We start from the raw sequence: 27,263 nt of genomic DNA on the forward strand, positions 1-27,263 counted from the left end.
TAATTGTTATATATATATATATATATATATATATATATATATATATATATATATATATATATATATATATATATATATATATATATATATATATATATATATTTATTTATTTATTTATTTATTACAAGTTTAAATAACTGCTTTCTTACTGTATGTACTGTATGCAGTTTCAAATTAAGTTATTACTCCAGTCATAAATGTTTTTATTATATTGCAATTAATAATAATAATAATAATAATATTGAGAGATTTCTAAAGGATCATTTGACTGAAGACTGGAGTAATGAAGCTAAAAATTTATCTTCAATATCAATGGAATAAATTATTAAATGAAATTATAAGCTACTTTTGAAGTTATTTTACAGTGCAACTACATTTCTCAATGTTACAGGTTGAACTGATTCTTTGATGAAATGCAGCTTGGTGATAAGTTTATTTTAAAACATTTAAAAATCCTACTTACCTCAAACCTTTGGTCAGTGGTGTATGACAACCATAATTACATTTAAAACCTGTACACAGTGGTGGATTTATTGATTTTGGCACCCTAAGCAATTAAAGCCATGGGGCCCAAAAGTTCTAAAATGCACCTTTAGTAATTTTTTTAAGTATTATTTGGCTGTTTTTTTTTCTTACATCATTCAATCTACTTTTCTACATTTTATCTTGTCTCATTTTAACTACATAGTAACAACATGTAATGCACCTTGTAAAACCTTTGAAATTATTTGTTTTCTAAAGAGGATTTCACAACTAAAAGTAATAAATGAACTATTTAGTTTTTAAAACTACATCTTTACTGATTTGACTGCAGGACTGGTCCATGACTGAAAGTGCTGGACACGTTTACGCAGATGTAATAATTATGTTAGAATAAAAAGTTCTTAGACCCTCACTGTGCAAAATATAATATGAAACCATGTTAAATATAATTTGTAGGTATCCTTTATATTTCTAGGTATTTATTTCAGGGTCCTCAGATTTCCTGGGGCCCCAGGTGGCCGCTTACCTTGCTTATTGGTTAAATCCACCCCTGTGTATACATAAAATATATTTACTAGTATTCCATTATTCATTAAATTAACATTTGTAAAAAAAAATAATAATAAATAATAATAATAATAATTACTTGATTATAAATTTTTTATATAATGAAATTTACATAATACAATTCATATATTAATACTAAATGCATGCCAACAGGTTAATCCTTGATAAATAAATGCATTTAAAAAAAAATTAAAAAGTTTTGACAAAGTTTGGCTTATTAAATTGGAATAACTTTTTCCTTTTTTTTTGGGTCACATTTATTTGAGCCATTTTTTTGCATCACAGTGTCAGTTTGTGTTGAATCTTGGCACATTATTAGTAAGTGTCAAAGGTCAGTAAATAAAGTCCTGAAAGCAAGACTTACTCATCCAACACATTTGCATACTGAAGTAAGAGACTGCTTAGATTGGAGCATGTCCAGTTGTTCTCCTGCAGATGATTGGCCAAAAGAAATAAATTGCATTCACCTATTCATGCAAACTGCAAGCTAGATGGACACATCAAAGACAACGTTTTGTTGGGAAAATAATCAAGCAAATTAATGTAGAAGGAGATCAGACAGGCCGGACATTCTCTCAGCATTACTCCATAGGATTACAATGTTCTACTTAAAAAAAAAAAAAAAAATGATTTAAGATATTCTTTCATTTTGAGCAAGGCTGGAAATTTCCATTCAGCACATAAGAAATCTATTTGATACCTTATGACATTCTACAAATTAGAATGTCAGTTTAATCTGATCATAACTAATTTTAAAAACATTTGCCTGTTACTGTATGCTTGTCTGAATGTGTACTTTCCTGGTGCCTGATTTTACAAACAGGTGTTTAATCACTGAATAGGTTTATGAGGAAGAGCACAATGCAGCTGACAAGCCGGGGCTGGTATAATGGCTTATCTGCTCCTATCGCCTTCATTGCTGTTACACTGAGGCACCATGTTTCCACAGATCAGACAGTTTATCGCCACCATCAACTACTGGTATCGCTCTCTAGCTACTGTTGATCTTTACAAGAAAGGGGAGCTAAGATTGGCTCTTGATTGATAAATAACAGAGCGGAGCAACAGGTTTCGGTTTGAGATTTTCAAGGTGCGGCAGACTGGAAGTTTCATTTAAGTTCTAAAAAAAACATACTTAATAAAATTGTCCATTTATTTTTCTTTCTTTTTTCTTCTTTCTTTCTTTCTTTCTTTCTTTCTTTCTTTCTTTCTTTCTTTCTGTCTTTCTTTCTTTCTTTCTCTTTTAGTTGTATTACTATCACAAGAAATCGAGACTGAAGCTTTTGAGGTTTTATTTAAAATAAAAAAATACTTAATAAAACTGTCATCAATGTCTTTCTTTCTTTTTTCTTTCTTTAATTGTATTGTTATAACAAGAAATGGAGACTGAAGCTTTTGAGGTTCAAGTATTTCAAATAAAAAAAACATACTTAATAAAATTCTCATCAATGTCTTTCTTTCTTTCTTTCTTTCTTTCTTTCTTTCTTTCTTTCTTTCTTTCTTTCTTTCCTTGTATTACTATCACTTACAACTAATGGAGATTGAAGCTGTTAGGATTCAAGTAGGGAAAAAAATATTGGAAAAATTGTCATCAATTTATTTTTCTTTCTTTCTTTCTTTTTTCTTTCTTTAATTGTTTTGTTATAACAATAAATTTAGATTGAAGCTTTTGAGGTTCAAGTATTAAAAAAAACATAATTAATAAAATTGTCATCAATGTCTTCCTTTCTTTCTTTCTTTCTTTCTTTCTTTCTTTCTTTCTTTACTTGAATTACTATCACTTACAACTAATGGAGATTGAAGCTGTTAGGATTTAAGTAGGGAAAAAAATATCGGATAATTGTCATGAATTTATTTTTCTTTTTTTTTCTTTCTTTCTATCGTTCTTTCTTTCTTTCTTTCTAATTGTATTGTTATAACAAGAAATGGAGACTGAAGCTTTTGGGGTTCAAGTATTTAGAATTAAAAAAACATAATTAATAAAATTGTGATCAATGTCTTTCTTTCTTTTTTTTCTTTCTTTCTCTCTTTCTTTCTTTCTTTCTTTCTTTCTTTCTTTCTTTCTTTCTTTCTTTCTTTCTTTAATTATAATACAATCACTTACAACTAATGGAGATTGAAGCTGTTGAGATTTAAGTAGGAAATAAAACACTTGATAAAATTGTCATCAATTTATTTTTCTTTCTTTCTTTCTTTCTTTTCTTTTATTTTATTTTATTAATATCAGTCACAACTAATGGAGATTGAAGCTGTTGAGATTTAAGTAGGATTCAAGATTAAAAACATAATTAATAAAATCAAGCAATTTTTTCATTCATTTATTCTTTCTTTCTTTCTTTTTAATATTATCACTTACAATTAATGGAGACTGGAGCTTTTGAAAAAAATGAAAAAGATCATGAAAAATCATACTTGATAAAATTGTCATAAATGTCTTTCTTTCTTTCTTTCTTTCTTTCTTTCTTTCTTTCTTTCTTTCTTTCTTTCTTTCTTTCGTTTTATTACCTATCACTTACAACTAATGGAGACTGAAGCTTTTAACATTCAAGTTGGTACCCCCCAATATACTGATATGAGAAAAAAAAAAAAAAAACAGTTGAATCTCTTGAAAGAAAAATACAATAATAATAAATTATATTTTATTTTATTGCAAAACATTATAGTTGTATTTTATTTCGTTTGCCTCCATATAGCATACATGAGCAGGATGAATAATGAATAATTTTATTGAACAATATCTGTACAATTTGAATAAATTACTTCCTTCAAGAGTATAGAAATAACATAAGTCTAATGATCATCAAAATTTGAACAGTGGATATGTCCAGATGGCTTTCAATTTTTTGGATAACACCCTGATGCAGACCTTCTGTACATGTGCTGCATCGAGCCATATGTTATACATCAGCACCAGTATGCCTTCAAATGATTGCTCTATCATTCACAAGGGAAAAAAGAGAGCAGGAAAAAAAAAAGAAAAAATGACAAAAAAGTGCAGACAGAATAAGCAATGAGGTAATTCTCTGCAACAGGATATGAACTCAATATGGAAAAGAACTCTTTTAGCCACAATATAGAGCAAATCAGCAAGATCTAGCATCCCTAGCTGCCTGCTATGAGATGACCTCACTGTTATTCTCATTTCAAGAGATGATCCCTTTCTAAGGCCACCTGACCTGAGTGTAGGCTTTTAGCTTTAACAGCAGATGTTGGCTGTATTGTGAAGTAAATCCACACTTTGCTGATGAAGAGTAAGCAAACACCTGAGCAACAACAACACTACCACGTACTCCACCTTGTTGTATTTTTGTTTGCGTTTGCCGCCTTTAATCTACACCTCCCTAAATACATGCCATAAAAGCAATCGTTTTTTTAAAGACTCTCTTTTTTGAGGGTGTTTGCATGAACACAAGAACAGTGACGTTTTTCCGGTTTCAGGTTTATGTGTTTTCGTTCACAAAAAACAGCAATGTGTTAACGAACAGGCAAAACACGTACTTTTTTCCTGTTTTAGGCTAAAAATTATGTTGTTTAAACAGCCCCAGCATTTGCATTAAAGATATTTGCATTGGCGACAACAACATCAGTAGCAGCATCAACAATAAAAGCTCTATATCAAAGCCATAAAAATACATAAAGCACAGAATACAGTTTTCAACATAATGTAATAATAATAACCAAATTAATCATGTTGCACCGATAAACTAAATGACACAATTTGTTGCTGTAAATTCAGCTTTGGCATTACTGGAAGAATAATCTAAATACATAACATTGTAAAAGTAAATACATTGTATTGGTAACACTATAATAAATACAGTACACAGTATAAACCATTATTAAGCATTAGCATATATAGTGAATTAATTATTTGTTAAGTATTAACTCTACATTAATAGATGTTAGTAAGCAGTTTATAACTCAAGCTACAAATGCTTAATTTTTGACTTACAGTATAAGGACATGTGCTTAATAATTGTACTTTCATAATTTATGACTGATTGACTTTTCATGACTAAATTAAATATCACAATATTTATAAACCATTTGTATTTAAGAGTAGTTGGTGGTTTTTAAGATCATTCAATATGAGTTAATAAATGATTAATTAACGGTTGAAATTGACTATTATATATCTTACTATTTAAGCATATACACTTTCAGACAAAAAGGAACAGTGTGGTACAAATAATGTTCGTTGAGGAACAGTTTTGTTCCTTTGTAAAAATTGCACCTTATATGGTACAGAAAAGACCTCTTAAGATACTCTTCTGTGCCTTTTATGGTACAAAAGAAATGAAAGTACAGAATTGTTCTCATAAAAAGGTACAAAAGTGTTGAACAACTCCTACTTTATTATAATATCTATGAAAATAAATAATTTTGAAAAGCCAAAGTTATATTATGAACAATTTCCATATTAAAACAAAAAATCGTCATTTAAAAGTATGTGTTTAAATAAACGAATAAACATTAATTATTAAGTTTAATAATACAATGATACAAGTTACTGGTAAAACATAAAACTATAGGTATTGTAAACTATACTGTTAAGGCATTTTAAATAAATGTTTGGTAAGCATTTTTGACACTGTTAAGGTACAAAGTGTTTTGTCTCTGTGGTGGTACCTTAATGGATCAGATTTGTACCTTTGATGAAGGTACAATATTGTATCTGCAGGTTTTAAAACACAAAGGTACATTTTTGTTTCCCATGGTACAAATCATGCCATTAAAGGTACATTCGTCACTTTGACTTCAGAACTCAACATCAGACCACTGTTGATGTCCAATGTCCAACCTAAAATGAACCAAATATCAACATACAACGATGTTACAGCTTGACGTTGTGTGGACGTTACCACTATGACATCTATGACTTGGATGTTAATAATGCATTAGTAAATGTTCAATTATGATTAATAAATGCTGTACATGCATTGTTCATGATTAGTTCATGTTATTAAATGCATTAACTAAAGAACCTTATTGTAAAGGTAGACATTGACTTTTGGTCACCTGACATCACAACCTAAATCTAACCTAATATTAGCGTCTTATGATGTTGTGTGCCAGCTGCACAATAACTAAATGCATTACAGAATGTTACGTTAACACACATCCACAAATTACATGTAAATGTATCATCTTTTCACAGTGTAATACTCACTACTGCCTACTCTTAAGGACTTTTGAAAGGTCTACTTTTTACTCATACTTTGAGTAATTTTGCACTACAGTTTTGGACAAGTAATGGTACTTTTAGAACTTTTACTTGAGTATGATTATTAGTACTCTTTCCACCACTGATGGTGTGTAGTTATTATAAAATGTTACCTTAAAAATTATTGTAATAATATTTAACATTATTACTGTAGGTGATGCAGTGGGGCAGTAGGTAGTGCTATCGCCTCACAGCAAGCAGGTCACTGGTTCGAGCCTCAGCTTGGTCAGTTGGCGTTTCTGTGTGGAGTTTGCATGTTCCCCCTGTGTTCGTGTGGGTTTTCTCCGGGTGCTCCAGTTTCACCCACAGTCCAAAGACATGCAGTACAAGTGAATTGGGTAAGCAAAATTGTCAGTAGTGTATAAGTGAGAATAAGTGTGTGTGGATGTTTCCCAAAAAATGGGTTGCGGCTGGAAGGGAATCTGCTGCATGAAAAATGTGCTGGATAAGTTGGCAGTTCATTAATAAAGGATTAATAAAGGGAATAAGCCGACAAGAAAATGAAAGAATTATTACTGTATTATGGCATTATTTTGAACAAATTAATGTTGAATTCTTAAAATAAAAAAAGATTATTCCAAAACTTTTGAACTCACTTACAATTTATACTGTAATCGGTGTTAGGTGTAATTAGTTACAAAGTAACTAGTTACTGTAATTAATTTTCCAGTGAAAAAGTAAAGAAAGGTATTACTTCTCATTTCAGTTTATTTAATGAAAGTTACTTAAATTAAAATGTCTAAAATGATGTGCATAAATTTAACAGTTCTGTAAAAAAAATCTATATACTTTCTTTGTTTAACTAAATAAGGTTACATTTGTCAGATAATTACACATGCTCATGAAATGAATGTCAATATATTATATTCATCCATATTTTTTTTTAACATTTTGAGTTTTGCTTAACATTTCTTAAGCTAAATGATAAAAAAAAACTAATTATTTAAACAGGGTAATGTGTATTTACTTTTTATGTGTATTGATTTAAGGATTTAAGTTATAATGAGTCAAGTAATTCAATTACTTATTGAACCATTTACTTTTCAGGCAAAGTAATAAAAAAATAATTTAAATACACTTATATGTTTTAAATACAATAATTTCAATACTACTTTTAACTGTGCAATAAGTAGTTAGTAATTAATTACTTTTTTGAAGTAACTTAGCAAACACTGATTAGAATGTATCTCTTGTCTATACGTATTTTAACATGTTTTCTAATTGATGGTGTCTTTTTACAATGAGGTCACTTCACAACGTTCCTACACTAAATCCAATGATCATGTAAACAACTCAGCCTTGTGTCAACAGCAAAAACACAGCCACGCCAATATTTGTAACAACAGGACTCTTGTTTGCATGATATCACTTAGAAGCAACGTCTACTATAATGCATTGGTCTCCACTGGCAACTAGTATGTGTTTAATGATGCACTAGCTCATCCATAATATAAACATCTGGATTTTGAAAAGCAAACATGCATATTTGTTTCGGTATAGAACTCTATGAACTCTACTAGTAGCAGATTGGAGATCACATTATAGATCCATTAAAGGTTATTACACACCAAATACCACAAGAGATTGTTCCGAAAAGTCATCGGAAACTTTGCACACTGCCTCAGCGAACAATCATTTGTTACAAATGGACAATGAAAATGAGATATTCGACCAAACTGCCAGAGAATAACAAAAGAGGGATGTCACAAGGTTAAAAGGATAATGATCCAGGTTGTTGAAAAAGGAATTGCAAGGGTGTCAAAAAGATGTGGTTTTGCTTGTTTTGGATCTCACGCTGAGATCAGAGTTTTCCTCATGCAGGCAAGATGGAAAGGACTTTCATATGAAAGGAGAATAATAACTCAGGCTCCTGTCACATTTTGTTATTGAAATTAGTATGTGGAACTTTCAAACCGAGACATCAAAGAAGCAGCTCAGAGTGTAATAGTTTGGCTGTTTTAAAGTAGAGAGCCTTGTCTTTCCAAAGAAGAGATCGGGATAGGTATGGCCCCAAACCCACATCAACACTTTATGAGGCTTTGCAAACTTGTCACGTATACAGCATGTGAAGGGAGTTGGGCAATGGAGTAAACGTTTCCTATGGTTCAGTTGCAAGAAATAGAGCTCTTTTTCTAGCCTTAAAAATACTTCTCGACAGCTTAAAGGAAATTCCACAAATTTTTCAAAATGTCCTCAAAATGTTGGTGTGCAGATGTAGACAAGGCCATTTTGTATTACTTCACTCACTAATCGTTGGTCATTCAACAACAGTTTAGGGGAAAAAAGTGGTTAAGGTAAAAAAAGAATCTCACATTAAATTTCACATTCAATTATAAATCATATAATGATTTTTTATAAATATAATTATTCATCGGGCAACGCGGTGGCGCAGTGTTTAGTGCTGGGTCAGTCGGCATTTCTGTGGGGAGTTTGCATGTTCTCCCCGCATTCGCGTGAGTTTTTCTCCGGGTGCTCCAGTTTCACCCACAAGTCCAAAGACATGCGGTACAGGTGCATTGGGTTAGCTAAATTGTCTGTAGTGTATGTGTCTGAATGGGTGTGGATGGATGTGAAGTTGGCGATTCATTACAATCTGGCGAACCTAGATTAATTAAGGGACTAAGCCGAAAAGAAAATCAATAAACGAATAATTATTTGACATATGCTCATTTCGAAAATGTACTTTAGCCCTATTATATTTTTCTGGAGATTGCGAATTATGTAGTCAGATTTATGTATGGCTGTATTTAAAATGAACGCTGCAGCGCGGTATGATGCCGTTCCTGACCGCTGACTACTTTTCTGGAAGGCTTTCCAGCTATTACCAGTTTGCAACTGATAACGAGGTAAAGCAACGAAGTGGTTCAATTCTGCTGAAGAACGATACCAGAAAGCAGATAAAACAAAAACAAAAGGCAAAAAATAAAATAAGCAAGTAATTAACAGGGTGAGAATGTAGTCTGAAAATGTGGTTAAAATCAGGCGGCTTTTATTTTTCTGGATTGCTTTTCAAAACACTTGTCAGTTGAGTTTAGGGAAGTGGTGGGTGCTGGTTAATTGATGCTATTTGAAACAATATTGGTTGAGTTTAGGAAAGGAGATGGGTGGGGACATTGGTCGGTCGGTTGGTCAGTAAGCCAGTCAGTCGACAGGGGCCTCTGGTAGATTTACGCAAGAAAAGCAGACGCGAAGAGAAATTTGAGATCTTAAAAAATGCACACAGCAGCTTCTGGTGGATTCGCGAAAAATAAACTGCAAAAAAAGTACCTCCTGGGACATATTTGGACCTCTCCAGAAATGTATGTAGGGCTATGATTTCAGAATGAGCCTGGGATTTAATAGTTTGAGAATTAAGGCATGTGTCCACCGAAGCATTTTTTAAGCTGTAGAAACACAAGTGTTGCTCCTATGGCATTTTTCTATGAAAAATGTTGTGAGCGCACTATTACAAGACGCATTCATGTAATACAACCATGCAAACCTTGCTCACGGACCAATTTCCTTTGTTCTTCCACAAAACTTCCTTTTTACTTTCAAATATACACTGCTCATATGCATTTTTTTTTTTTTTTTGCGTGCTCTCAATTATTCACTGCCAATAATGTGGAAATTATTTATATATTTGTATATCAATTATGTAGCCAAAATTGTCCAGCCAAAAAAATGCTATGGTTTGTTACATTGAAATCATAGTTAATAAGTAATTAATAATTAATATGTAAAAGTATTTTAGTATTTTGTATATTGTTAATCAATAGTGTATCAATATAAAAAATAATTATTGGGATAAAAAATTTAACATGAGGATTTCTGGAGGGCAAAAGCACAAAAGAAAGAAGGAACACAACGCACAAACTGCCTGTAGTTTATTTAAGAGCGCACAAGAAAATCTGAGCATAAGCAGTGTAGTTTTGTACAAGTAGTTTTGTTCATAAACAATTTAATTCGTCATTGAAAATAAAGCCATACTATTCTGAAAAAGCTCATCTGTGAGTGTGTCTACAACTGTCAGAGCTTCTAAAAAATGTTGAGTGCTTAGCATGCATGGTCCGTGTCTTGCTATGCTGTTAGCATTTCAAAAATGTGTCACTTTCATTGACAGAACAACAGAAAAAAAGTAATTTTTGCGGTTCAAGAATGCTTCAGTTGACATGCACATACCATGCAAAATGATATGAGTTTATTGTAACACATTATTTGAAAGGGTATTCATAAGACTGTCAAGGCACCTATATAATCACGAACTGACATGTAACTCTGTGAGTTTCTGCATGACTATGACAACTGTATTTAATAATAATAATAATAATAATAATAATAATAATAATAATAATAATAATAATAATTTAAGTGTCATTTGCTCAGTTATGCCATTTTAAATGCAAAGATAACATTTTGAGATGTACATGGCATGACAACTTCAAATTACCAGGAAGACATGACTTGTCATAAATCTGTCTTAAACATGATTGTCATAAGGACATTATAACTGTGTTATTTTCATGATCAATTATATAGGGCTGAATTTGGCTTGAAAAAAAAACTTATTAAAAGTGTCAGTAGACATTTATAAAATCATCATTTAATGACACCAGCATTTAATGACAGTTGTCATGCATATGCAATCACATTCATATTCATGGTTTGTCGTTTCATGGAAATCTTTTTAACACCGACTAAAGTGTTACCATGTGCATGTATATATAATGTGTGTGTCATTTTTTGTGTTTGTGCGCATGTTTGTGTGTGTGATTTTTACGAGAGCAAGAATATTTTTACAGTATTTCCTACTATTTCCTTTTTTCTTCTTATGTACAGTGCTCGGCTTAATTGAGTGTAACCTGTTTTGAAAACGAACATTTTAATCTATTTTTTAATTAATATAGACAATGTATTTTGGTGCATCTATAACAAAACAGATTTATTAAACAGATACAATTACTGTATCAGCCTTTTTAATTTAATACATTGGCATTTTTGGAGCTTTGGTGTTGGTTTTGCATTTTTGCTGTTTGGCTGAGCACCCAGTTAAAGTAATGTGCATGCTCTTGTACAATTTTTCAACAGATACATTTCTTAAAATAATATTTATCTTAAACATATTTAGAAATTGAAAGAATACAATTAAATTAAAGCAAAAAAAATAAAAAATAGAACCTACAAAATGACAATTATATTTTTATTTTTTTGCTACTCTTGATTTTTTCTCTTTTTTTAAATTGGTATTTAATATTTTTCTATTAGATATAAATTTGGATGCACTAATTTTTGGACCGTTATCATGAGTTATTTTGTTAGATAAGCTCAGATTTGGCTTCAGTGCTGTAACAACTGGGTTCACTTAGTAAGGCCCTTGAGTATTAAATACATAGATTTATTAACACACTTACATGAAAAAAAAAAAAACACAGGAATAATTTGGAGTGAAAACAAGCATCAAAGTAGACAGACATCAACCGAGACAGATACCGGACGAAGACTGAATGAAGCTAAGGGGTATGAATACACAGCGACATGACAATAATTACACACAGGGGATGAACACAGGTGAAACTCATGAGACTGACTGGTGGCGGGAAAACAGAACAAAGAAACACATGGTAAAAGTCACATGATGAAAACAAACACAAAGGAACACAAGACCTGAGGAATTGGAATTGTCGTTGTAAAAAGGAATTGGAGGGTGTGGCAAGGAGATGTCCTGTGAGGAGTCACAGGAGGGAGGAGGCAGGAAGGAAGGTGAAGGAGGACAATGACCCAGGACACAGCCAGGAGGATGGCTCCAGGGTGGAGTCAGTGGAGGGAGGAACCATGAAGGAGGAGTGGTCGCCAGGGGACTCCAGGGAGACGACGCAGCTGAAGCCCAAGGAGGAGAGGGAGAGCCGTAGGGCGAAGGTGACGACGAGGTACCAGAGGGCCGAGGTGAAGTAGACGGCTTACGTGACCGAATTGATGAATTGACAGTGGTAGAGCCAGAGCGAGCATGTTAAAGTGATGAGGCGCAGCTGGAGGAGCGTAGTTCAGAGATGGAGGCAGGGCAATGATTGACCAAGGTGGAGCTGAAGGAACGAGGGAGCCTGGTGGAGCCTGTGGACTGATGGTCCACGGTGGAGATAAGGGAGAAAAGAACCAACAGAGCCGTTGGGTCAGAGGGCCGAGGTGGAGTCCGTAGCTTGGAGGGCAGAGGAGATGACGTCGGGTGACAAGTACAGTACAGGTAGTCAGGCCCTTGGTGAGACCTCCGAAGCTGGAGGGTGAGCTGGGGTACTGGCTGACTGTAGCAGCACTGGAAAAGCAGAGGTGAAGAGGGTGGGTTAGGTGGGATGCTTCGGGGAGCAACAGGACAGAAAGGCTGTCTGGGAACAGCTCCCTGGAGCTAGGAATAAAACATTTGCTGTCTGGGTACAGCGGACGGGGTGTGACTTTCCCAGGTTCAGTGACAGCTCACCCTCTGCTGTGGGTAGCTGCTGTAGTCCACCAGGACTCCCACATTCAGCGATGTTGCTGGCTCAAACACCTTGTCAGACAGTCGGTTGGGCTCCTCCTGTTTAGTGGTGTTCTGCTCTGTCACTCTCGATGGTGATGGGTCAAACCACGGGTGATTCTCCATCTGCGTTGGCTCTGGTGTACACTCTCTGCAGATGTTTGTTGGGCTGGTCAGAGGGTCAGAAGTACCACTGACAAGTTGATGATGGGTTCCTCGCCAGTGTCCATTCCACATAGGCGATGAAATTGCCACGAGGACCATCTTGGATTAGACGTTATCCAGGCAGCTGGATTCCAGGAACAGGAATCCGTCCATCTGGTCCAAGGCTGCTTTCCACCTGCTTCATCATCAGGATGAGGAACTCGAGGGTGTAGATGGTGTCCATGGGGTAAATAAGGGGAAGGTAAAGAAAACACTGGGGGCAAAAAGACCATTTAAAAAAAAAGAGAGAGAGAGAGAAAACACGCAGCAAACTTTTTTCTTTGGTCCGGTATTGCATAACGCCTGGGTTCAATTTAGGAAGGCACAGGATCTCAGGTGTATCAAATATGTAGATTTATTAACAAACACTTACATGGAAGAACACTCAAATGACATGGAGTAAACCCAAGCATCAAAGTAGACAGACGTCAACTGAGACAGAATACCAGACAAAGGCTAAATGAAACTAAGGGGTATAAATACACAGGGACATGATAACAATAATTACACACAGGGGATGAACACAGGTGATGCTCATGAGACTGACTGGTGGCGGGAAAACAGAACAAAGGAACACATGGTGAAGGTCACATGATAAAAACAAACACAGAGGAACACAGGACCCGACAAGTACTGACTAATCTAAGGTAAATTCACAAATATAATATTGTATAGTTTTCTTTTACAAATATGAATTTAAAAGATAGATTTGTGAGGGGTGTACTTATATATGCTGAGCACTGTATCTTATGTTTATTTTTTTTTTCTTGTGAGTTACGTTGTTTAGGTTTCTCCTCAAAGTCATTCTCATATGATTGAATCATATGAATGAAACTAGCAATCGGTACCGTACCAAATTTTGGAAGATTTGTGAGGGGTGTACTTATATATGCTAAGCACTGTACATATATATATATATATATATATATATATATATATATATATATATATATATATATATATATATATATATATATATATATATATTAGGGATGTAACAATATTGTAAATACCGTCATACCGCAATAGTAATTTTTTTCAATATTACCAAAGGCGGATGACTCAATAAAACTATATTTCTGAGAAAAGTTTGCTCAGGCGAATAAAGCGAATGGGAGGTAGCGGGAACTACAATTCCCATCAGCCTAGGCGTGACCATCATCCTTTGCGGCCTGTTGTCACTACAGATCCAGTAATCCGGAAATGGAGTGTGTTGCTAGTAGCGGGGAAGAAAGAAATTGAAATGATCGAACCTAAAGCGGGTTTTAAATCGGATGTGTGGAAGCATTTCGGTTTCTTTCTAAAATGATACGAAAAAGGAGAAAAGGTGACAGACAAAGAAAAAAAACAGTATGCAGGCACTGCCAGACTGTGGTGAAATATAAGTCGGGGAATACGACTAAAAACAGTCATGGGGACTGCAGAACATAGCACACTTGTTAGATTGATGCAGACATTGACTTGTACCACAAAGAGACCTCTATCTCACTCATGGCTTGTCCTCTCAAGTGGTGGAAAGACAATGCACAACGTTACCCACAACTGTCAACCTTGGCTAAATCATATCTCTCTGTCCCAGAAACCTCAGTCCCAAATGAGAGGTTTTTTTTTTTCTGTTGCAGGGGACATTGTAAATGCCCAGAGATCCCAGTTTTTACCAGATTATAGTTATATGATAATTTTACTTAAAAAACCCATCTCTATCTGAGTGAGTAATTAAATGTTTAATGTGATGAGTTTTCAACAATACTAAATAAAAACTTTATTTTTTTATATGGTTTAATAGTTTTTTGTTAAAAAAATTGAAAAATTGAAGTTCCTGTTTCGAAACTTACAGATAGATGGCTAATTTGTATGTGATTAATATGTTCAGTGCTAAGGTAAATAAACACTTTTGCCACTTTTTTCGAGTCTTTTCATTAGTTTTGTTTTTCCTGTAAATTATTCAATAAATACCGTGCCGTGCCATTCATACCGAGGTATTATCGTACCATGAAATTCTAATACCGTTACATCCCTAATATATATATATATATATATATATATATATATATATATATATATATATATATATATATATATATATATGATAATTATTTCACCAAAATTAGTTTCAGCAGTCATTACCTCAGAACCTAATTCAATCTTTGGTGACATGATTTGTTAAGCCAGTTGTGGATGATCTTTCTGTTCCTTTCTTTAGAGTGTTCCACTCGTGCATTCTGCCAAAACAGCTGTGTAATAAAGTCAATCTCAGCATTTCCAGATTTCTCATGATAGGCAAGAGTGAATTTATTTTCACAGAGAGAGCATCTGCTCCCATCTTGCTAACCCCTGTGCCACATTTTATTACAGCTATGATAAAGTGTGATTTTTCAGTCAGTGGCCAGCAGCAGTAGTGGATTATAGACTGCTTATAAGGTGATGACATTTACATCTAAACCTTCCTCACGCTGACCTGGATTTTATTGTTGGAGATCACCAAATGTCTGTATTATTGGTAGCTTATATGTGATTTGAATAAAAACTTATATCTGAGTTTTTCTGATTTGGTCATAATGGTACATTAGAAAAGGACATTTTATGAGGTAAAATATGCATGTGAAAACCTCAAAGTTCTGCCCTGTAAAGCCCTTCTGTTTTTAAAGTTTGGCTTGTGACAGTTATCTCAGAGGTATATAGTATATTAAATCAGTAAGGGATCGTTCGGTTCAGAAGGGGAACTTAGAGGGAAAAAATGCTGAATGCCTTTAAAGGGTAAGCTCTTGGGGTCAAAGGGCATTTCTGTTGTTCTGCCATACCAAGATGCAGCAAAGATTGAGTAATTACTACTCAAACTGGATTGACATATGGGCTAAGTGAAAATATTTGTCCAAACTGTGTCATTCAGCTATCATATGTCAAACAACTCTGAAATTTGATAATTTTAGCTAAACTCCTGACTAATCTTGGTAAACAAACTTACTTTTTGCAAAAAGTTTTGTCATATTTAAAAAGGCTGTCTGCTGGGAATAAACCCATTCTCGTAGATTCCTTTAATAGATTAAGTGTAAAAGCGTATAAAACTTTGTGAGAACATTTGTTGATTGTGAGGTCATTTCCTTAGCCATGCCAATACTGTGGTTTGACTAAGTGGCTGAAATAATATTAGTGTTCTGAACTCTGACCCGAAGCCTTAACAGTTAATTTATGGTTAAACAGGGTAACTTAGATGGACAACAGGCGCATTATGACTTTCAGTTCATTCAACCATTTGGTACAGCTGGTACTGGCGCATGAAATCAGCCTTGGAAGAACTCCATTTTGCTGAATGATGAGATAGAACTACATCCATGGAAGCACATAATCAGAATACAGCATCTTATTACTCAGACAGACTACACAAACATTTTGTTTAATGACACCAAATTTTCTTGACAAAAGAGATTGATGTGTCTGTGATAAAAAGCAAACAAGTGGGAGCTGAATTGCCATGATCTCAGAACTAGAGCCAACTCGCTCAGGCTAGATCATGTAGTTTTTATTATTATTATTATTATTTTTATCTGAATTGAATGCTCAAAAAAAGTGTCACCCGTTCCTGTCATGATATAGTTCCCAGCATAACACGCACTTCCTTGATAATTGTAGAAAGTCTTTTTCTCCCATTCTGGACAGTGTTACTTGTCAATGCCTGTCAGGAAACATGTCATGGAAATATTTCTCATGAGAAACTAAAATGACATTGTTGTGGATTTTGCTGTTTCTTACGCACACACATGCAGCATCTATAAGATTAACTCCATGCACTTTACATGAAAGGCCTTCTGGATACCCAAAGACAGATTTGATAAATGGCAGGATACTGATATTGCGCTCAAAGTACAAGCTAAATCTTTCTATTTAGCCTGATATAAATCATGCTTTCCGATCCAGGTCTACATTTTATAACAACGACGACCTCATTTCCCCTTAGGCACTGTGTGTGACAGGTATTGTGCTAAATAAATGACTGTGATTCATCTAAACTGGAAACACTATGGCAAGTAAGGGCTAACTGCCATAAATCAAGGTGGAACTCAATGGAGAACAATATATGAGAGAGCATATGTGACAGAATTATGCTTTATAATGTCTTTTTGTTTTAAAGGTGTGGTCAAAGTTGCTATTTTAGTGTGTTAATTTTTAGAATTAACTGAACAACATGCATATTACAAATCTTAAAATGTCACCATGCTTGAGTTCTTATAAATGCTTTTAAAAATGCAAACAGTGTATGTGGAAGGACTAGAACAGGGATCACCAAACTTGTTCCTGGAGGGTCGGTGCCCTGCAGATTTTAGCTCCAACCCTAATCAAACACACCTGAACAAGCTAATCAAGGTCTTAGGTGTATTTGAAACACACAGACAGGTGAGCTGGGGCAAGTTGGAGCTAAACCCTGCAGGGCACCGGACCTCCAGGAATGAGATTGGTGACCCCTGGACTAGAATGAGGAGTTGGTTCTAAATTTCCTACATTTCAAATCCTGCCTAAAATTCTGTTGAGGTTCTATTGAAAATTGTGTATGTGACCTAAAAACAAAGTTAACAAATTAAAGGAGAGTTTGAATAGATGAACTAATACCTAAGTCCCTTTAAGGCAAGTCATTTCACTCAGTGGCCATCTTTGAAATGCCTCTTGGGCAGTATACTTGAGGATTTTTTCTGAATAGGGAAACATCAAATACTCCAAAACTGTTCGCCAAGCTTACAATTACATGACATATTTGGAACCACCAACAAAATTAAACAACAACTGTCTCATAAGTTTAGTTTCTAAACATTCAAATCAAACAAAATCTGCTTATTTTTATGTTGCCCAAGCTAATGCGCATGCGCACTCATGGTATGTATGTTCTTCCCCCTGTTGGCGTAGGTTTTCTCTGAGTGCTCTGGTTTCCCTCACAAATTAAAGACATGCACTGTAGATGAATTGAATGAGCTAAATTGGCCGTAGAGTATGTATGTGAATGCAAAAGTTTATGGGTGTTTCTCAGTGTTGGGTTGCGGTTGGAAAGGCATCCGCTGCACAAAACATATGCATGAATGAATTGATTGTCCTATACACAAGAATGGGTATTGTTTGATAGTTTTATGACAACTTTGATAAAAGGTGATGATCCACAAAAGTTCACTACTGTAGCAACACACACACACACACACACGCGCCGCTTCTCTGAATTCATACTTTATATTATAATGAAGTAATTTCTTAATTAATTAGTCTTCCAGAATAATGGGCCATTGTCTCAATAAACAATAAGACTGTCATACTTTATATTATAATGAAGTAATTTCTTAATTAATTAGTCTTCCAGAATAATGGGCCATTGTCTCAATAAACAATAAGACTGTTCTTCATTACTTAAAAAAGTAATTACTCAGCAAAATTTACAGTACATTTATTACTCTGCTTTTCTGAATTAATTGGTATAGAAGTGTTAAATTTTAATAGAGTATTTAAGGCAAGTATAAATAACTGTAGTTAATGTACCTAAAAACAAACTAAAAACAGCATGCAGTAACTAATTACACACAACATGGTGTTAATGTAAGTTAATTACATTAAGTAATGGCAGTTTATAGAACTTTACTGCAAAGTGTTTTTAGTTTGAAATATGTCATTTTTAACTTAAACAACACACTTAAAGAATAGTTTGTCTTTAAAATTAAACAGTCACTGAGTTGTACTTTAAATGTTAAGTCAATTTAAGAATATTATGAAACAAACAACCCAGGCTCATTCTGAAAATGTACCTCTATATGTATTTTTGGAAACGGTCAAATTTGTCCCAGGAGCTATGTTTTTATTTTATTTTATTTTTATTTTATTTATATTTTTTGCAGTTTTTGTTTTCGCAAATTCGCCAGAGGCCACTGTGTAAGATTTTTAAGATCTCAAATTTCTGTCACGAGTGCCTTTCGCACCTGCTGTTCTCACGTAAATTTACTAGAGGCCACTGTTGACTAACTGTTTGACTAACTGTTTGACTGACTGACAGATTGACTGACCCACCCTCTTCCTTCCTTAAACCCAACCAATAGTATTTAAAAAAGCACACATCAACCCACCTACCCACTTTTTCTATCCCAACCAACAATTTCAAAAAGCAATCCAAAAAAAGAAAAAGCTCTCTGCTGTGGGTAGGTGGGCGGGATTCATGCTCGGTCCCTCTATGTCTACCAGGACTCCCACATTTAGTGTTGTTGCCGACTCACACACCTGGTCAGACGGCCAGTTGAGCTCCTACTGTTTAGTGGTGTTTCACTCTGTTGCTCTCGATGGCAATGGCTCACACACCATGAGTGGCTTTCCATCTGCAGTGGGCTCTGCTGTACGCTCCTTGCAGATGGTTTCTCGCCAGTGTCCATTTTGACCATGTTTTCAGATTTTACCACATTCTCACCCTATTTTTTACTAGTTTATTTATTTATTCATTTATTTATTTATTTATTTTTTTGTATTCGGTTTTTGTCTTTTCTGCCTTCTGGAACTTTTCTTCACTAGACTTGAACCATGTAGTCATGGTTAACTCCTCTTTGCGTCTCACGTCTACCAACCTACTTGGCCAGTTAACTGGACAAACTGGTAACAGCGGAAAAGCTCTCCATACGGAGGTAAGCGGTCAGCTAGTCAGCAGGAAAAGTAACAGCATAATACTACACCCTGTAGCGTTCATTTTAAAAGTGATATACAGCCAAGCGTACGTCTGGCTCCATAATTTGCAATCTCCAGAAACGTATAAATAAAATAGAAACGTAAAATAAAATTAAATGAAACTCTGCCTAAACTCTATGTAGTATTTTTATCATTTCTCTCACATGTAAATGGCGGCAACAAAAACAGAAGTGGCAGATTCTCTCAGCACATCAGAATCCAAAGGTTAAAAATATCCCTTGTTCCGCTATTTCTTTATGATGCAATCAGGAAAGAAGCCATAACAGAGTGAGAGTGACAACTTGAGTGGCACCGTGAAACAATTGTGATAAGTGGACACAGCCAGCAGAATAAAATAATAGTGAAGATTTGAAATTTGGAGAGGAAAAAGGTGCAGTCATGCCATGACATACATTAGATGATTAATTGTAATAATTACACTGGGAATAGTACACCCCACAATTTGAAGTTATAACATAACAGACCCCTTCGACCCCTGAAGTGTCAGGTAACTCCCAAAGCTCTCTATCTTAATGAATAGCTTTGTAAGAAAAACAACAGTGGACGCGTGACAGGAGGGAACAGCTCAAGCTGAGTTAGCAAGATCACAAATGAAGAAATTTAAAACGTGTTCCAGGTGGCATTTATAGGCATGGCAGCAAGGCCAGACGTGATTAAAATATTTTCAGGTCATCAATCACTGAAGTTGACCGTGTTTTACATCTGACATTTTATTGGACCTCCTTTCCAAATAAAGCGGAGTCCAAAATAGTGCTAGAAATGGCCAACATAACCATCTACCTTTACTCAGAGAAAGATATTTTAAACTAAATACACTCTATTTGAATAGATGGGAACATATCCCAGTGTGACTTTCACAGACTAACCTGGAAACGCTGGCCAAACTCAAAACAGAAGCAAGCCTGAGCTGCCCCTGACCTCTGCAGCTATGGTGAAATATAGGCTTCCGGCTGATGAGGCTCACGGTGGCCAAGGACAGTGCTATGTATTGTGTATTGTAGCTAGTTGGATAATAAATCATGGTTATTATCCTAGTTTTGAGATTGCAGTGGAACTTTAGTAATGGTTCAGTGTTGATGTAAAGTGTTAAAACACTGATGTGGTAAAGAATATTAAAATGCTATTAGCAATAAAAACAGATGGTATTGCAAGGTTAAAAATCATTAAAGGAACAGTCAAATACAAAACATGTTGTTAAAAGTTGTTTAGATACTTTAAAACAGACTTTTTGAACTTTAATCATTTTTTTTTTTGAGTCTTTAATCATATTGTATATAAAGTCCTTGTTTATAATTCAGTGAAATATAATACAAAAAACTAAGCTAATGCTTAAAGTGGATGTAGTTAAACTAGTTGAATAATTAATGAAACCTATTAAATTAATATATTTTTTCAATGCATAAAATTATCGTTTTGTATTTTATCCATCGTTTTGTATTTTATCATTCAGCAGAAATACTTCAAGGAAGAACAATTGAACTCTTGTCTTGAGGCTGGGTGATTTACTAAGGAGAAAGAAAATGGGGGAAATGTGGACATTAGCTGTTGCACTCTGTCATCAGACATTTTTGTATTCAAACTAGGGATGCTCTAAATTATTGATTTACCATTAACCGAAAGTGTGTTTTTGACCAATTAATGTTATCAGTTAAACAATTAAAAATATTATTTGACATATTTTTAAAGTTTTGCTGCATAAGGGGCTAATCACAGCGAACGTTCTTTTTACGTTGAGAGGATCATCTTTTAAATGGTTTACTAACGCCTGCAAGTGTTTTGCACACTGCTCGTTCCAGAGCAGCAGTGTTTGTGTTGTCAAGATGACTACAGAGAAATTTTAAAGATGGAGGCTAGTGCCCGCTGTTTAGCCAGAACAGTATACTATATAAATCTTAAATTTCACAAAATTATTAAATATTACAATTATAACAACATAGACAGCAACACTTGCACACAATCAATATGCAGCTGATTCAGTTTTTTTTCAAGTGACAAAAAAAGCAGTTTTGGCAGTGTGGCACGTGCGCCTCGCGTTTTTTGGAACGGAAAAGCCCGATCACTGTGATCGACCCCTTAATGTGCAAGTACAACACATGTTTGTTAACTCACAGTAACATGCAACCACACGTGCCTACAGACATATTTGCCAAATAAGCAATATGGAAGAAGAATTTTGCAGTTTGACACAGATGAGTTGATGCCAAACCAGTGCTGATGTTAATCGTCTCTGTCCTGTTCTGTCCTGGAGAATTAAAACACAACAAATAGGCTATAATAAATAATGATTCATATTAAAAATGTGAAATCATATAATAATAATAGTGTAATAATTAAATGCATATTTTAATTAATAGGTAGCCTGCTATTTTTATTTGATGGAACACAAAAAACAAATGATTGGGATAAAAAAAAGATTGTTTTTTATTCTAAATTTGTTATTTAAGAGAAAAATATCTAGCATGCCTATTTATTTTATTCTTTTTATTTAGTTTATGATTTTTTTTCTGCGCTGTTGGAAACACTGCAGGTGCATAAAGATGCTCTGTTAGTATGTTCTGTTATTAATATGTTTGTATGTTAAAATCAATCAGTATTTTAAAATATAATATTTAATGTGTCAGACACAAAACAGACATATCAATTATTATTATTATTATTTTTTAAATTAAATACAATTTTATATTAATCTGTTATTAAAATTAACCGAAATGAGCATCCTTAATTCAAATAAATTATGTAATATCTTAGTGGCAATGTCACAACGTTTAAAGCAAAAGTAATGAATTACAATCTTGTGCTATGTGAAATAATTTTTTTATATTATTATTATTTTGTAAAATGCAATAAAATCAAGAATATGACTTGTTAATGCTCTTTAATTTTTAATTAATTGACCAAAGTGACCATTAAATTATGTATTTATTGACCTCATCTAAGCAGGCGCAGCCATTTGAATCTTTTTGGCTTGAGGCTTCTGATCTCATTCACTTATATTCATTTTAGATGTTGAAAACAGCTGGTTATGCTGCTTGATGTTGCAAACTTATATTTTCTTATCATATAATTCTGCTTTGTCTGTATTGTCATGAACACACTTGTTTGTAGAGCAGGTAGTTTGACCGTTTTCTGCCGTTTATTGGTTTGGAAATGGACAATACTAATTGTTTATCTTTCAGAAACTTTTTTTTTCTTTAATCTGACATGATGCAACTTCAGATGCACAGTAATCATCATTGTCTGATTTTTCTTTTGCATGATGAGCCATATACTCTCAATAAAAGACAGATCTGGACTGCATCCACGCCAGTTAATCACACTCATGCTGTAACTTTGAACCCATACTGTTGTAGCACATGCAGAATGAGACTTATCATAAATTATAAACTTCCATGAAAGACATCATTTTGTTGGTATTATATGACTCTATACTCTCCATACCTGCCAACATTTGTCTTAATCATTCTGGAAAACCAGTGTGTGTGTGTGGGCTGCCCCCATTCAAATCCCCCATCTACTACTTGTGCAGAAATCAACAGCATTGGGTTGTAATGTATGTTGCAATGCTTTTAGATTTGAATATTTCTTCAATTGTTTGAGGTGATGAGCTTCACAAGATCTGGCAACCTGACAAACATGGACAAAAAGTGATTTTTCACAACTAGACTGGCTATAAAAATTACGGGATTTTCCCGGGAGAAATAACAAAATGGGAGAGTGGCGAGAGATTGGTGTGAAATACGAGAGATTTCCAGGATAAACAGAAATGTTAGCAGGTATGGTACACTCCCAACATATTCCTTTATTTTAATAGAACTGTTCTGCTGCTTCCTGAAGCATAACATATGTTTGCTTTTGTATATGGCCGTCATAAAACTTTTGATGGTCCTATTGGACATTAAGTTCTTATTTTAAAAAAAACGTATCTTATCAGAACCGTTTTTTCAGATTAGGTCCAGCCCTGAGAACACAGTGGCATCACTGCACAGAACTGACACATAGCTTCCTCCCAAAGTAACAGACTCACTTTGCATTTCTTGATGATGCAGCAGCCTGTGTTCAATAACTTTTTTGAAGTACCACTAAAAACATTTAACTAAAAATGCAGCATTGTAATATTCAATATCATCTGAAGGCAGTGGAGTACAAAATGTTAAGTACATTAAGCTGAGTTTTTCTGCCTTGCCCTAAGCAGATTTCTCTTTCAATCATTTCACAATGTTGTATGTATCAGTTGATGAAAGACTGTTTGGGATTTTGCATTTAAAAAGATTATTTATTTTTTTCAAATAAGAGTTCTCAAAAAAAAAAAAAATCATAAGCAATGATTCAATGTTTCTAGCAAAGACTAAGGTTCTCTTTGTATACCAAATTTAAAACCCTTAGCTATCACCAGTTCAACTGCATATTGTGGACTGTTTAAAAACTCTTTAATTTGGATGTCCTATAACTATTTCCCTTATACTGTAATTTGGTTTTGTCAAACTATTTTGGAGAGTGTTGCAGCCATCAAATTCAAAAATAGTTTATGTTTACAAAATATAACATTTGGTCTGTGACATTTTTAACAAATTATTTTAATATATTTTTATCAATTAACTAAAAAATAAAAGAGAATTCATAAATCTCATATTCTTGATTTTTATGGCATTTTACTCACACACACACACACACACACACACACACACACACACACACACACACACACACACACACACAAATCCCAACTTTTTGGAATTGGGGTTGTATGTTTATCTGTCTTAAACAATAAAGTACATCTGAGCATGCTTGTTTGTCAAGTTATTTATATTGGTTGTATTTTTGACAAATTTACGTCTGTTTGAAAATGTGAAATGTGAAGTAAGCAAACCATAAGGTGAAGGAAATGGAAATTCACATTTGTATGGTTGAGGGCAAAACTCACACTCACACAAACCATTCAGCAGTGTCGCCTTCCTGGACTGCATAAAGAATAGGATTCATGAAAATAAAATAGAACCATCTTTAGCAATGACTGCTCCGAGTTTGCATTTCAGAGATTTTCCTCATGTTAAGAGATGCTAAATTTGTTTTTGTGCAAATCAGATGAGCAAATACTTGTTCACATTAAGCTTGAACTACTGTACTGTAGGTTTCGTGTATCCATGTCATGCATGACGCATTTGTTCTTCTTTGATTTTTCTCAACATGTGGTTTAGACAGTTTTCCGTCAATAAATGGAAAAACAAAGTAACTGCTATTACTTTTTTGAATAGGAACTCCGATATTTTCCTGGAGATAAAAGAGTAGTGCATTAATAAATACACCCAAGAATAAGCAGGAACTGACGGACAGTTGCAGTAGAGGCCTGGCAGAGCGTGAGCAGGGTCATCAACCTAGCATCTTGTGATGTCTATGCATTCAAGACTTCAGGCTGTAATTGATTGCAAAGAATTTGCAACCAACTATTAAAAAGTGAACGTTTGATTTAGGAGTATTATTCTGTCCCATTACTTTTGGTCCCTTAACAAGTGGGAGGCACATATGCAAACTCCGTTCACCTGATTTGGATGTAAACACAATCAAATTAAAGCTGACAGTCTGCAGTTAAAGCACATCTTGTTTGTTTCATTTAAAATCCAGTGTGCTGGTGTATAAAGCCAAAAATGTAATAATTGTGTCAATGTCCCAATATTTATGGACCTGCCTGTATGTAAAATGGTTTTGACTAAAAGAGAAAATAATTAAAATATTTGTATACTGACAATAACAATGTGATCTGTTAAACATTACACATAACAGCATAATTGAATCTGGTAGAGACATTCTTAAATACATGTCAACAGTACACACATGCTTATAGCCACATTTTGGTTTGTAGATTCACCAAACATAAGTAAACCATAGTTGATCACATAAATTTAAGTTATTAATTCATATTTAGTTATTAAATAATCTAGCTGCAATCACGTCACCCTATTATACATTTGGTATGCCATTTAACTCCTACTTTTTGTATTAATATTATCTGTTATGCAGCTAAGGTCTGAGAATAAAGCAATGGGGTAAATGCACAGCTAGTGTTTTTTCAGCCAATCATAAACTTCTGGTGAAAGCTTAATGTGACTATTTTCAATTTCATGAGGTTCCTTTTACAGCATTGATGTTGTAATGTAATTACAATGCATTCAGTTAAATAGAGTTAAGCATTCATTTAGTTATTCAAGCGTAAAATGAGATGATAGAGCATGTAAATAAACTGTCATATTTTAAAGGAGAAAATGGAATTTATTGCAGTGCTTCTTGTCCGGTCTGAGACCCATTTTATATAGTATATATATTAGGCACTGAAGATCACTAAAGAAATAAGACCTTAAACGTGGCAATTTTATTATGGAAAGACAGTTCACTGGAAGCGCTGAGGCTAGATGTCTAAAATTAAAAGACCATGTGCATACAGTATACCCCATTTCAATTCTCTGTATGTCCCGTCCATGTGGTTGAATTGACAATAAAGCTGGCTTTGACTTGACTAACTGACAATTATTTAACAAGACACTTTACCTCGGAAATGCGTCTGGTGGTCTTATATTCCGTCATGTTGCCCCCTGAGGATCGAACAGTGGGCCGGGTTCTCTGAACATTTCTCATTTTGTTTTTTCCTCTTCCCTCAGATAGCACATAAATGCTCAGTATTGTTTATGTGTTCCTGTGGAGACATGTACAGTAGCGAAGATAGGATCAGAATCTCAGGCATTTCGAGCAAAAGAAAATAGTGGAGGAGAAGAAGAAGATCTTGGGTTGAGGTTAACGAGAGGGTGCCATGAGATGACAGAGAATAAAAATGTCAAAAGCATCTCTCAGCCAGCCTGTCTTTATTTGAGCAAGGGAGAAGTGACAGTTGAATGGGACCAAGACATGTCATCGACTGGTTTAAAACCTACTCAGGCAATGTAAGATGCATATGCTCTTTTGTTATTAGTGCTACGGACCCAACCGTTTTTCATTTCTAATTGGCAGCATTTCAACCATCTGCTACAGATTACCCACCAACCTGAAGCGTCAAACACACACATTTATGAGGGGGCACTAGTTTGGACTCTTAGTTCAATTGCTGCCCCAGGCAAGATGAGACATGAGCAAAGACACTTCAAGAGGACAACAAGTTCACATTCTGGCATTTAAACAAAAGTTCAAATACTTGGGAGACTTTTTGCTTTTTTTAATGATTTTGAAAGAATGTTCAGAATGCTCTGTAGTGGTGTTTGGCTGATAAAATGGGTTTGGGCACCAGAGTAAAACACTACAGTTACTTAAATAATTCAATAAAAAAAATAAAATAAAACAACTGTATGATATAATCAAATAAACCCAAATCAAATTTCAATCAACCAAATCAATCATCCCAGGCTCATTCTGAAAACATAGTCCCACAGACGTTTCTGGAGACCACAAAATACGTCCTGGGAGGTGCGTATTTGTGCAGTTTTTGTTTTCGCGAATCCACGAGAGAATGCTGTGTGCGCTTTTTCACAACTCGAACGTTTCTTGCGTAAAGCCACCGAAGGTCGCTGTTGAGTCTGTCTGACTGACTGACTGAATGATTGACCGGCCGACCCACCCTCC

The 27,263-nt window shown here is 34.4% G+C and overlaps 1 protein-coding gene and 1 long non-coding RNA gene across 2 annotated transcripts in view; one reads left to right on the forward strand and one right to left on the reverse strand.

Annotated features, from left to right (window-relative positions):
- The window catches only part of adrb3a (adrenoceptor beta 3a), a 39,095-nt gene that overhangs the window by 6,298 nt on the left and 5,534 nt on the right, over positions 1-27,263 (forward strand).
- Positions 11,628-13,413, reverse strand: LOC147835749 (uncharacterized). The gene is made up of 2 exons (XR_015498304.1): positions 13,336-13,413; positions 11,628-13,176 (listed from the first exon to the last, which is right to left on the reverse strand). It is a non-coding gene; the product is annotated as an uncharacterized LOC147835749 (long non-coding RNA).

Source organism: Danio rerio, chromosome 8, assembly GCF_052040795.2.
Source record: "Danio rerio strain M-AB ecotype USA chromosome 8, GRCz13ab, whole genome shotgun sequence".
In the NCBI taxonomy this organism is placed as follows: domain Eukaryota; kingdom Metazoa; phylum Chordata; class Actinopteri; order Cypriniformes; family Danionidae; genus Danio; species Danio rerio.